The sequence below is a fragment of the Pteronotus mesoamericanus genome, unplaced genomic scaffold, assembly GCF_021234165.1.
Source record: "Pteronotus mesoamericanus isolate MK-2021 breed Mesoamerican mustached bat unplaced genomic scaffold, CSHL_Meso_final scaffold_36, whole genome shotgun sequence".
NCBI classification, from domain to species: Eukaryota; Metazoa; Chordata; class Mammalia; order Chiroptera; family Mormoopidae; genus Pteronotus; species Pteronotus mesoamericanus.
Window position 1 is genome coordinate 23,800,885 of NW_026555313.1, and position 13,545 is coordinate 23,814,429.

A 13,545-nucleotide genomic window follows, 5' to 3' on the forward strand; every position below is an offset into this window, starting at 1 on the left:
AGTTTTTCGCCAATCTGGTAAATCGGGAGAGAGAGACTGCAAGCAGATGCAAGTGAGAGTGCTGCTGCTGGAATTCAGGCAAAAAAAAAAAAAAAACTGAAAAAGTTAACAGCAATGTTGATGTCTACTTTGCCCCTTCAGGAGCCACTTCACAAAATGGCAATGTGGAAGAGAGGCTACAGGAATCAATTAAAAATTTCCACAAGCGAAGTACTAAATTTGCCTCCACTACTGATTTGCCTCCACCCTGTCCCTCTACTAAACGAATGTAATCCCTATCCCCTACCAGGACAACTGAGGCTTCCTTGAGCTGAGTACCCTCAGTTTTATCTATGCCTCCTCATGCCATGTAATTTGGGGTTCCTTCCCCACCCCAGCCTCCTTTGGGCCTGTGGTTTGGTGTTTACACCATGTTCTCAACTGTGAATCACTGTCCTCTGGAACCCCTAAGTTTTACATGTTTTGCTGTTGCCCAATCCATGCTCCTTCACTTTGTAATATGTATATAGTTGTCACTTTGGACATACTAGTGTGCTCTCATGTTTGTCCCTATTAAATTTTGCTTTGTTCAACTTGATAACTCTCTCCAAGTGGTAGATTAAGAGGTCGAATAGAACAAGGCCAAAGAGACCCACCTCCAAGGCAAGTCATTAAAGACTTTCCTCCTAACCAAGACCATATGAAGATGTAAAGGCTATAAACCCTAAAAAAGACTGCAGTGCACCATTCTCCATATATAATTCAAAAATGGAAATATGAAACAAGGGAGTCAAACATGATTATGCTTCCAAAAATACATGTATATCACCCTGACCAGTGTGGCTCAGTTGGTTGAGCGTCATCCTGCACAGTGAAAGGTTGCCGGTTCATAACTGGTTAGGGCACGTGCCTCAGTTGCAGGTTTGGTCCCCTGTTGGGGCAAAAGGCAGCCAATTGATGTTTCTTTCCTTCTCCACCCCCCACCCCCAAATGTTTTAAAATGTATGTATATCAAAACCTGGTCTTAATTTTTTTGCTTTCAATTTTGGTGCCTCTGTTTTGTTTATGTTCTAAGTATTGGCTTGGGCTGCCCCTTGAGTAATCCAGCATTACTGGGGCCATCCATTCATTGGTTGAGCAGTGCCTTCAGGATTAGGCCAACACCCTATGAAGAGGACTTCCCTATCAGTCTTTATCAGTCATGCCCACATCATGCCCACACCAACTCTATCTGGACTGTGGGATTCTGGCCTGCTGCCATGTGATTCCAGTTCTCCAGGAGGGGAATCCTGGAGTCAGCATGCATGGATTAGATAGGACTAGACCAAGAGGGGTTATTTAGTCCAAGCAAGCCAGAGAGCTGTGGAAGGATATGACAGGCTCATGCTGGGTGGGAACAAACCCCTGGAGGGAGGAGGGTAACAAAGTACTAATTTGGCTGCCTTAGGTTAGAGTTTCATTGAGAGTCAGGCCATGAGTCAGATCAGACATCTGAAGATTGAGACACTTACTCTTCTTACCCATCTTACTCTTCAAGGAGTAGGAGTAGAGAATGCAGGTGGCCCGTGAGTATAGAAGCTAATGTTTCTTTTCTGTGACTTGGGGCAAGTCTGCAGCCTCAGAGCACAGAATTGCTGAGTGGGTATAAAAGAGAAATGATTATCTGAAATGAGAAAAGGGAGGATTCTTCATGAGGAATAGTCATATCTGTAAGATTATGACCTACTGAATATAGGTGCTCAATGGATGATAAATGAATTAATTTTGCTCAAGATCTGGATTCCCATGGTGTACTTTGGGAATGAGGAGCATACCCATTTCATGTACAGTAGCAGAGGGAGTTGAGGCTGACAGGGAAGGTTGGGGGACAGTGTGAAAACACTTTGAACCATTCTAAGTAGCCTGAACTTTTTGTCTGGGCAAAGAATGTAGAGGACAGGTAGGTACATGAAACTTTGAAAGGAATGGAGGCACCACTTTTACTAGAGGGAAAGAGTGACCGATGGGAGTGGATGAGGATTTAGTTTGTAGAAAGGCATTTAGAGGGGTTTCATGCTTGCTGGTTTCTAGTTCCTTGATGAAGTAGACTTTAAGGTTATTGAGGGGGTAACTTACTGGATTAAGGAAATTTCTAAGAATTGTCAACTTTTGCCCTGGCTTGTGTGACTTGATGGATTGAGTGCTGGCCTGTGAACCAAAGGGTTGCTAGTTCGATTCCCAGTGAGGGCGCATGCCTGGGTTGCGGGCTGGGTCCAAAAAGAATTGTCAAATAAAAAAAAATGCCATTAATAGATACGGGAGTGAGATAGGTGACCTGACAGTCCAGATGAAGTAGAAGATCAAGATCAGGCACAACCAGACACGTTTGTAGCAGATACCAGCACTTCTGGAGCTAAAGTAGAAGATGGACCACTGGGTTGATCCACCACTCTGGTCTGACAGCTAGGATATTGATTACCTAGGGCCAAGGAACAAGGTAATTAGAGCAGCTGGAGAAGGACCATGAGATTCAGGCTAGACTGGAGGCCTTGGGAGCCTGGAAGAGAGTAGTTAGAATCAAAGCACTGAAGGTTCCAGTGAGACTCCTGAATGTAGGACAGGAGGGAAGGGTTATGGTCAGAAAGGACATTTTCATTTTTATTTATTTATTTAATTTATTGTTCACTTACAGTTGCCCCACCTTTTTCCCCATTGCTCACCCCTACCTTGTCCTCCCCTAACTCCTGCAGTCACCCCCGTGGATTGTCCATGCCCGTGAGTCCTCTATTCATGTTCTGTTGCTTGCCCCTTCGCCTTCTTTCCCCCATTATCCCTTCTCCTCCTTCCCTCTGGTCACTGTCAGTTTGTTCTTTATTTCCAAGTCTCTGGTTCTAGGTTGCTCATTTGTTTGTTTCGTCGATTAGGTTTTATTTATAGGTGAGATCATATGGTATTTGTATTTCACCTCCTGGCTTATTTCACCTAGCATAATGTTCTCCAGCTCCATCCATGCAATTGCCAAGGGTAGGAGCCCTTTCTGATGCATAGTATTCCATTGTGTAAATGTACCACAATTTTTTGATCCACTCATTTACTGATGGGAACTTAGGCTGTTTCTTGCACTTGGCTATGGTAAATAACGCTGCTATGAATGTTGGGGTACATAGGTTCTTTTGAATTGGTGATTCAGGATTCTTAGGGTACAGTCCCAGCAGTGGAATCGCTGGATCAAAAGGCAGTTCCATCTTTAGTTTTTCGATGAAATTCCATCCTGTTTTCCACAGTGACTGCACCAGTCTGCATTCCCAATGGTGTACTAGGGTTCCCTTTTCTCCACAACCTTGTCAGCACTGTTGTTTGTTGATTAATGCTGGCCATTCTGACCAGTATGAAGTTATATCTCACTGTGATTTTAACTTGCATATCTCTAATTGCTAGTGATGTCGAGCATTTTTTCATGTGTCTCTGGGTCCTCTGTATGTCCTCCTTGGAGAAGTGTCTGTTCAGGTCCTTTGCCCATTTAAGATTATATTTACTAATTTTAGAGACAGGGGAAGGGAGGGAGAAAGAGAGGGAGAGAAACCATCAATGTGTGGTTGCCTCTCGTTCGCCCCATACCAGGGACCTGGGCTGCAACCTAGGCATGTGTCCTGACTGGGAATCAAACCGGTGACCCTTTGGTTCGCAGGGCAGCACTCAATCCATTGGGCCACACCAGCCAGGGCTTTTCCCCATTTTTTAATTGGATTGTGTGTCTTCCTAGTGTGGAGTCATAGAAGTTCTTTATGTATTTTGGAGATCAAACCCTTGTCTGACGTATGATTGGCAAATATGTTTTCCCATACAGTTGATTCAATTTCCATTTTAGAAAGGACATTTTTAAATGGAGTTCAGACTATATCCATAGGGAGGTGGATTGCTGAATGGAGACAGAGGTCACTGGAGTAGAAGAGACCAAGGGAAACAAGGCATTTTTAACATGCCAGTAAAGGCCTTTCTGCCCCACACTCCAGTAGAGTGGGCCCTGTATGAGGAGGATGGGAATAGACCACAAGCACAGCTGGGCAGATACCTGGTCTGAGACTGATTCCATGCAAATGATATATCCAAGGAACTTGGTGGGAATTCACATTCTAGGGGAAAGAAGGCAGCAAGCTGAGACTAGGAGGAGGAAAGTGTGTGGATTCCCAAGGAAAAAGAGAGACTCCTGGGCAAAGAACCTTGGCATTCTGCAGCTTTGGAGAATACCTCATTTATAATTCAAAGAAAATGGCAGCCCCGACTGGTGTGGCTGAGTGGATTGAGTGCCAGCCTGCAAACCGAAAGGTCACCGGTTCACTTCCCAGTCAGGGCACATGCCTGGGTTGCAGGCCAGGTCCCCATTTGGGGGTGTGCAGGAAGCAAACCAATCAATGTTTTTCTCTCACAGTGATGTTTCCCTCTCTTACTCCTTTCACCTCTCTCTATAAAATAAATAAAATCTTTAAAAAAAATTGCACTATATAGCAAGAGATGGAGAAATAAATTTTAAAATAGATTTTGATATTGCTTGATTATGTTATATCCTTGTAATTTTATTTATTCACTTTTTAAAAGATTTAATTTTAGAGAGAGAGGAAGGGAGAGAGAAAGAGAGGAAGAGAAACATTGATGTGTGAGAGATAGATCAATCAGTGTGTTGCCTCTTGCACACCGCCAACTAGGGACCTGGTCTGCAATCCAGGTGTACGCCCTGACTGGGAATCGAAACAGCTTCCTTTTGATTTTCAGGCCAGCACTCAATCCACTGAGCCACACCAGCAAGGGCATCAAAGTCTTATAATTTTAAAACATTACCATTTTTTTAAAAAAGCAAGAGCAGGGACTCTGACAAGTAAGGACTCATCTACTGCCTGGTCTCAGGTGCCCATGCCCAAATTTACTGTCTGCCTAGGAGGAAGAGGGGTCCTCCAAGCTCCTTCATCCACCCTTCAGTCCCAGTCCTGGCTGCATTTCTCCAAGTGGTCAGCAAAGGGTCCTTCCATTGGCAAACTCAAATCATTTTGTCTAAAGATGAGACTGTCACAGTGGGCAAGGCAGGCAGGATGGATGAGGAACTGACACAGTGCAAGTAGAACTGGATCAATTCCAAGGTCCCTAGTCCAATCCTTCCTAGCTCACATAAGACCCTACGACCCTCCGTTTCCCATAGGTCCATAAATCTTACCAACTGCTTTCACAAATCCCTGCCCAGAGCAGACAGTGTCTGTTAAATTTTCTGCTTCTGTCTTGCTCTCCTTAAACCAATTATCACCCACTCTTACCTGCCTGGGTCTAGGGAACCTGCCATGATGGAGGCTCTCTCTTGGTGGTTGAAGGGGAGGATCTGGGGTGGGAATTGGGTAGGATCCTAGAGAAAGAAGAGAATCAATCTCACGGAATTTGGGGAAAAGGTCCATCTGGAAATTGAGGGGAAGTCCTTGGTAGAAAATAGGTTTGTCCTGGGAATTATGAGGTCTAGACTAAAGAATGAAGGATCTCTTGAGCATTGGTTCTCAAGTTTTGGTCCTCAGACTAGCAGCATCAGTATCATCCAGAGGCTTATTAGAGGTGCAGATTCTCTGGCCCCACCCGAGACATGCTGAATCAGAAATTCTGGGAATAGAGCCCAGCAATCTGTTTTAACAAGCCCCCTGGATGATTCTGATGTGTGCTAAAGTTTGAGAACTATTTTTCTTAAGTTACAAGGTCTTTTCTAAGAGAGGTGTGTGTTCTAGGGAACCAAAGATCCATCTTGAAGGATATGTGGTGGGAGTGGGGGAGTAGCCTTCAGAATGGGGAGGATCTGTCCTACTGGGCCTCTAGAAGGTTGAAAAGATTTTATATCCAAGAATGAGAAGAGGTCAGTTCAGGGAGGTGGAGAGTGGAGATGGATCTGCTTTGTAAAATGGGAAGGTGACTATACAAGGGAACAAAGAAGTTTGACATAATACTTAGATTAAGCCATGATTTAGAATCACTAAGATTTGGATTTAGATCCCTAGATCCATCATAATAGCTGCATGACATCATGCTTATACTTAACATTTCTGAGCTTCAGTTTTCATGTCTGATACCTGGGAAGAAAGTACTGACCTCATAAAGTCATGAGGATTGGTTATATCATTCAGCCATCAGATATGTATTGAGTTTGTTTTCTGTGTACAAGTTCTGGGAATATGAGGGGATATAGACCTAGTCCTTTCCTCAGAGATCATATCTCTATATGGGTGCCTGGCATATAATAGGCACTCAATAGTTTTTCCTCTTTTGCCCAGGAAACGGGAGATTCTTCTAGGGGAAAAGAAATAATCTTGAACCATAGTACGTCTAACCTGAAGAATATGGACAACTGATCTACTCTTTAGAATAAAAAAAAATCATTATTTTTTGCTAAATGTTTGTACTTGAACCTCAGAAAAACATTTTGAGGCTGATAATGCAGGGTTTTAATCATTCTCGTTTCACAGATGAGGCTCAAAGCTGTGAAAACATTTGTTTAAGGACATGGAACTAGTACACCATAGTTCCAAGGTTAGAATGCAAATCTTCTGATACCAGTCAAGATGGAGGCATAGGTAGACATGCTTCACCTCATTGCACAACCATAAGAAAGATCACAACTAACCTCAAAACAAAACAAAACAAAAAAAACAAACAAACGCAAAAACCAGCTTCCTTTCGGTTTGCAAGCCAGCACTCAATCCACTGAGCCACACCAGCCAGGGCATAGTCTTATAATTTTAAAACAATACCAATTTTTTAAAAACTTGCTGAACTGCCAGAAAATCAATCTGTATGGAAGTCTGACCACCAAGGATTTAAAGAAGCCATATTCATCCAAATGGGTAGGAGGGGTGGAGACAGGGAAGCAGGGCAGAGAGGATGTAGTGTGGTGGTGGCAGCAAGGTGGTAGTGGCTGCAGGTAGAATGGGTGGTCCCACATTCAGGTGTGGTGGATAAAAGTCAGGAAGGATACCTGGGAAGCAAGAGATCCCAGCCCCAGATCTGATAGTGCAGGCCAGGGTTCTAGCACCAGGAAGATAAAGCCTCATAACTTCTGGTTTTATAAATCAGTTGGGGTTGAGTCAGTGGAAGAAACTCTCAGTCTCTCAGGAGAGTCCGTTTAAAGGGCCTGCAGGGTCCTAGAATGTATTCAAACCCACCCACTCTGGGAAGCAATACCAGGGCAGCAGCTAGAGGAGCACCAGTTGCATACAGGAAGTGGGTGAAGTGACTGGAAGTGCGGCAAGTGCTGAGCAAGCTTCCAGCAGCTAGTCATCAGCTTTGTCCCCTGTCTGACCCCTACCCCACATGCAGCACCACGAAGTAGTGAAATGGGTTGCCCCACCCTGGTGAATACCTAAAGCTCTGCCCCATACAACTTAAAAGGTATGAGACAATGAGTCAAAGCAGCTCTACCTAATACACAGAAAGAAACACGGGGAGGCTGTGAAATTGAGGAGACAAAGAAATATGGCCCAAATGAAAGTACAGAACAAAACCCCCCCCAAAAGAACTAAACAAAACAGCCAACCTATCAGATGCAGAGTTCAAAACACTGGTGATAAGGATGCTCAGAGACCTCACTGAGTATGGCAAAAGCATAAGAGAAGAAATGAAGGCTATGCTAAATGAAATAAAAATCCACAGGGAACAAACAGTGAAGGAAAGGAAGTTGGGGTTCAAATCAATGATTTGGAACATGAGGAAGAAATAAACAATCAACCAGAACAGAATGAAGAAACAAGAATTCAAAAAAAAAAAAAAAATGAGGAGAGAGTAAGACAACTCTGGGACATCTCCAAAAGTGCTAACACCTGAATTACAGGGATGCCAGAAGGAGAAGAGGAAGAGCAAGAAATTGAAAACTTATTTGAAAAAATAATGAAAGAAAACTTCCCTAAGTTGGCAAAGGAAATAGACACACAAGTCCAGGAAGCACAGAGTCCCAAACAAGCTGGACCCAAAGAGGACCACAACAAGACACATCATAATTAAAATGCCGAAGTTAAAGGTAAACTAGAGAATCTTAAAAGCAGCAAGAGAAAAGCAGAGAGTTGCCTACAAAGGAGTTCCCATAAGACGATCAGCTGATTTCTCAAAAGAAACCTTACAGGCAAGAGGTATTCAAAATGATAAAAAAACAAGAAGGTTTCAAACCCTTCAAAAAGGGCCTAAAACCAAGATTACTCTATCCAGCAAAGCTATCATTTAGAATTGAAGGGCAAACAAAGTGTTTCCCAGATAAGGTAGAGCTAAAGGAGTTCATCATCACTAAGCCCTTATTATATGAAATATTAAAGAGACTTATTTAAGAAAAAGAAGATCAGCCCTGGCTGGTGTGACTCAGTGGATTGAGTGCAGGCCTGCGAACCAAAGGGTTGCTGGTTCTATTCCCAGTTGGGGCACATGCCTGGGTTGTGGGCCCGGTCCCTGGTTGGGAACATGCAGAGGCAACCACACATTAATGTTTCTCTCCTTCTCTTTCTCCCTCCCTTCCTCTCTCTCTAAAAGTGAATAAATACAATCTTTTTTTAAAAAAGAAAAAAGATCAAAACTATGAACATTAAAATGGCAACAAACTTGTAACTCTCAACAACTGAATCTAAAAACAAAAACAAACTAAGCAAACAACCAGAACAGGAACAGGATCACAGAAATGGAGATCATTTGGATAGTTATCAGTGGGAAGGGGAAAGGGGGAGAATGGGGGGAAAGGTACAGAGATTAAGAGGCATAATTGGTAAGTAGAAAATAGGCAATGTTAAGAATGGTATGGGAAATGGAGAAGCCAAAGAAGTTACATGCAGAACCCATGAACATGAACTAAGTGGGGTTGGAGGGTATTGCTGGAGGGAAGGAGGGTACTGGGTGGAGGGGGGCAAAGGGGAAAAATTGGGACAACTATAATAGCATAATCAGTAAGATATACTTTAAAAAAAATGCAAATCTGACTCCATGTACAGGTTATAGGGGGTGGGAGTCTTACAGAATGGGAAGATCTATGGATGCATGGTAGAGGTTCTTACTCAGGGAATGGGAAATTCACCTAGGGTAGTGGCTCTCAAGTTTGTCTATGCAGTGGGATCAGCTGGGGAGCTTTTAAAAAATACCAAAGTCTTTGAACCACATTTGAGACCAGAATTAACTGCTTTGGAGTGTCATCTAGACTTTCTCCTTTCTTTCTTTCTTTCTTTCTTTCTTTCTTTCTTTCTTTCTTTCTTTCTTTCTTTCTTTCTTTCTTTCTCTCTCTCTCTCTCTCTCTCTCTCTCTCTCTCTTTCTTTCTTTCTTTCTTTCTTTCTTTCTTTCTCTCTCTTTCTTTTCTTTCTTTTTACAAGGAAAGCAGGTATTTCTGTTTATTGTCTTAAGTGAAGCTGCCATACGGCCTCTGACACAGACAGCTCATAATTCATTCAGCTATCCAAATGGGAAATAATGTGACCAAATTCTTATAAATTTATATACATAAAAACTGACATTTCAAGAGAACCCAAGATGGTAGTGGAGCTGGTGGAAGTCACACTCACATCCTGCAAGGACCAGACTGAAATTACAACTATAGAACAATATACCTGAATAATCTAATGAAGACTAGCTGAACATAAATCTTATAACAAAGAATTTACAGAAGAAACCACATCGAGACTAGTAGGAAGAACAAAGATGTGAAAAAAGATGGACCTGAATCCACATGAAATGGCTGAGAATCCAGAGAAATACCTTGCTTGCAAAGATATCTCCTGGGGAGTGTGGAGTCCCAACCTCATGCCAGACTCCCTAGACCTGAGTACCAGAGCTGAAAAGAGGAGCACTCATGACACTTGACAGTGAAAATCAGCATGGGTTCTGTCCACCAATGAGAGATGTGAATCTGCTAGAAACCCAGGTGCCCTCTTAAAGGGCCACAGCACAAAACTTTGTTCACAGGTACTCACCCTAGGATCCAACAGAAGGAGGGAAGGTCAAAGTAAACTAGAGTCGTGTGAGTAGAAACTGGATTGTGTGGCTCTGAGGATAGAGCTAAAGAAACAATCCAACAGGGGCCCTGTGCTGAGTCCCTCCTTCATACTGCCCACATATGCCATCTTTTTTTGTGTTGAGCAGTCCCCTCCATACAGCATCAGCCTGGACAAATGCAAGAAACCCACCCTCCCAACTCCCTGTAGCCCCCGCCTGCCAACACCATGTTCTGTGGAAGAGTCAGCTGCCTGAATCCCTGGTGTAGAGGTCCAGGTGGATTCAGGGAATGTCACAGATGCATTGTGTGATTCTTGGATGGGGGCCATTCTCCCTCCTTTTGAAAAGCCTGACCAAACATGCCACCCAACAAGAGATCCACACATCTTTAGCTGTGCAGAAGCTTCTTATTTTGATGAACATGACACCAACACAGAAATAATCAAGTAGATCAATGAAATGAGCATTCTAGAAACAAATGTACATATCTATCTAACAATGTAATATATGATTAAATTGATATTTCAAATCAATAGGGAAAATAAGACTTATTCAACAAATAAAGTGCACGGATCACTGTTACTTGCAATAAAACAAATATAGAGCCCTATTTCACTCATGATACAAAAAATATTCAGGTGAGTTAAAAACCAATATGCAAAATTGAAGGAGTTTTAGGAGAAAATACAAAATAATATTTCTATTACCCTGAAGTAAAATATTCAAACCCAGAAGTTATAAAGTGAAATATTGACAATATGACTATATTAAACGTTTAAGACTATACAGTAATATACATATAAAAAAAGTTAAAGGACAAGTAATAGAATAGGAAAGTGTTTGCCACACACCTAAAAAAAGGGTTAATAGTTTTTTTTAGGGCAAAAATTCTACAAACATTTAATCAAAAAATGGATAAAGAATACCAAAAAGTCACTTAAAGCTTTCTTAAAATAATAGAAGTAGGCAAGAAATATACAAAAACAGGTTTAGGTTCAACAAATAATAAAGTAGCAATTAAAAGAACACATCATTGCCACAACCAGATTAATAAGTATTAAAAATATTGGTAATATAAAGTGTTTGTGACTGTGAAAGGAACTGGGTATTCATAGACTCTTTTTCTTCATCTTCTTAAAGCAGTCCCTTTAGCATATCTTGCAGTGCTGGTTTGGTGGAGGTGTGTTCTTTTAGCCTTCTTTTGTCTGGGAAACTCCTTATTTCACCTTCCATTTTAACTGAGAGCCTTGCTGGGTAGAGCAGCCTTGGTTGCAGGCCTTTGCTTTTCATGACTTGGAATATTTCTTGCCACTCCCTTCTGGTTTGCAGTGTTTCTGTTGAGAAGTCAGCTGCTAGTCGCCTTGGGGCTCCCGTGTATGTTACTACCTGTTCCTCCCTTGCTGCCTTTAGGATCCTCTGTTTGTCTTTGATACTTGCCATTTTGATGATGATGTGTCTTGGAGTGGGCCTCATCGGGTTCCTCTTGACTGGGGCCCTCTGTGCTTCCCAGACTTGTGTGACTTTTTCTCTCCTCCAGTTAGGGAAGTTTTCCATCATTACTTTTTCAAAAAGGTTCTCTACCCCTTCCTCCTCTTCTTCTCTTTCTGGTATCCCTATTATGTGGATATTATTACATTTCAGGTTGTCCTGCATTTCCCTCAACACCTCTTCATTCTTGTTTAGTCTTTTTTCATTTGCTTGCTCCTTCTGGGAGCTTTTCTCTACCTTGTCCTCCAGCTCGCTGATTCAATCCTCTGCGCTATCTAGCTGGTTTTTGATTCCTTCTACGTGGTTTTCAATTCAGAAATTGTATCCTTCATTTCTTCTTGCCTCTTACTGATAGTTTCTATGTCCTTTTTCATGCTGATATAGTTTGCAGTAAGTTCCTGTAGTTTCCCTGTAGTTTTTTTGTAATTCTCTCTGAGCTCATTGAGCTTCCTTATAATCATTCTTTTGAACTCACTATATGATAGTTTACTTGCCTCTATTCCATTTAGTTCTCTTTGTGGGGATTCCTCCTTTCCCTTTGATTGGGGGGTGTTTCTTTGTCTTCCCATTATTTGTGAGACTCTTCTTTTTTTGCTTCTGCTTCTTAAATTGATCTGTCTTGTCTTTCTGACTTTGCGGTGTGAACTTTTATGGTAGGAGAGCGTTGTTTTTTACTTTCTGGTTCTGCCTCTGATGATGTGAGATGTTGACCCCGTCTCACCTTAGGTAGACTGTTCGAGACTTCCAGGAATCTACTGTCTGTGGCCGTCTCCTTCAGTTGTTAATCTAGTCACTGTGCTCTCAGTAGTGAGGCTTAGGCACCACAGGGCGGGGCAGAGTCCCTCCTAGGAGTGGGGCCATCGTGTCCTCTCAAGCTCCTGCCGCTCAGGGGAGTGGTCTTCCTGAGCCAGATGGCTGCTGCCGTCTGCGGGATGACTCAGCACTGGGATCTCTTGGGCTATTCCCTCCGTTCTCTCCCCAAAACCTCCTTCCCCAGTCTCTCCTCAGGTGTCTCTAGCCCACTCTGTCCCCACTTTTGCTGGAGCCCAGGGTAAGTGGCTACAAATAAAAATTTATGTGTTGGCCCTTTAACAGGCTCTTTGTGTCTCTAGCTGCTTGTCTCTGGCAGAGAGCAACCCTGTCACCTTTCGCAGCTAGCTGTTACCTGTGTACTCTTTGGGCTCTGGGGCTGTAGACTGGAGATACCCGCTTATGGTTGAGACTCCGCTCTTCTCAGGGGGATCCAACTGGCTGTTTCAATATCCTTCTGGTGCTGCTGCCTGTGGACACCCCACCTGCCTCCTGGAGTGTCTACCGCACTCCTTACCAGTCAGGTTGTGCTAAAGCTGATTCTTCTGTCTGTCCGAGGTTATAGGGCTTCCCTCTCTCTATTGTTCAGTTGTTTGTTCCAGGTGATTTCTCCACAATTTAACTGTAATTCTAGATTGGTCCTTGGTGGAGGCCAGTGTGACTTCCATTCACTCCTTCACCATCTTGCCCTCCCTGCTAGACATCATTCATAACGCCTTCAAGTGAAGCTAACTCTCAGCCAAGGCTGGAGACCACTGTTTTTAGGCATGGGGTCTGAATCCATGTTGTAAAAAGCTGATATAAGACTTGGAAATGTTGGTTTCTAAAGATGGAGGGGCCTTTCCTGAGGAATGGGGGACAGTGTGTTCCTAATAAAGGGAAGGAAATTACTGAGAACTGGAAATTTCTGTGCCAGGGAATGAAGGGGGGAGTCATTGAGATATGGAGGTTATGTTGGGAGAATGCAAAGCCTGTCTAGAAAATGGAGGAAGATAGTTGATTTGGGAATAGGCTTTGAGAGGCCCCATAGAAGAATCAGTAGAGGCAAGGATTTTAGGATTCAAACTCTACTCTGCTACCAACTAAATGTGTCCCCTTGGGCACATTGCTTAACCTCCCTATGCTTCAGTTTCTTTATCTTTGAAGAGAGAATGTAATGCCTGCTTTATAAGGATTTTTTGAGAATTAAACGAAATAATGTCCATAGTAGTTGCTCAATAAATGCAACTGTTGGGGTGTCTATAGTGGAGGGGAGGAAGAAACTTTCCTCTACCCTCAAGGTTCTTTTGGCTGGTCTAATAATCAAATAG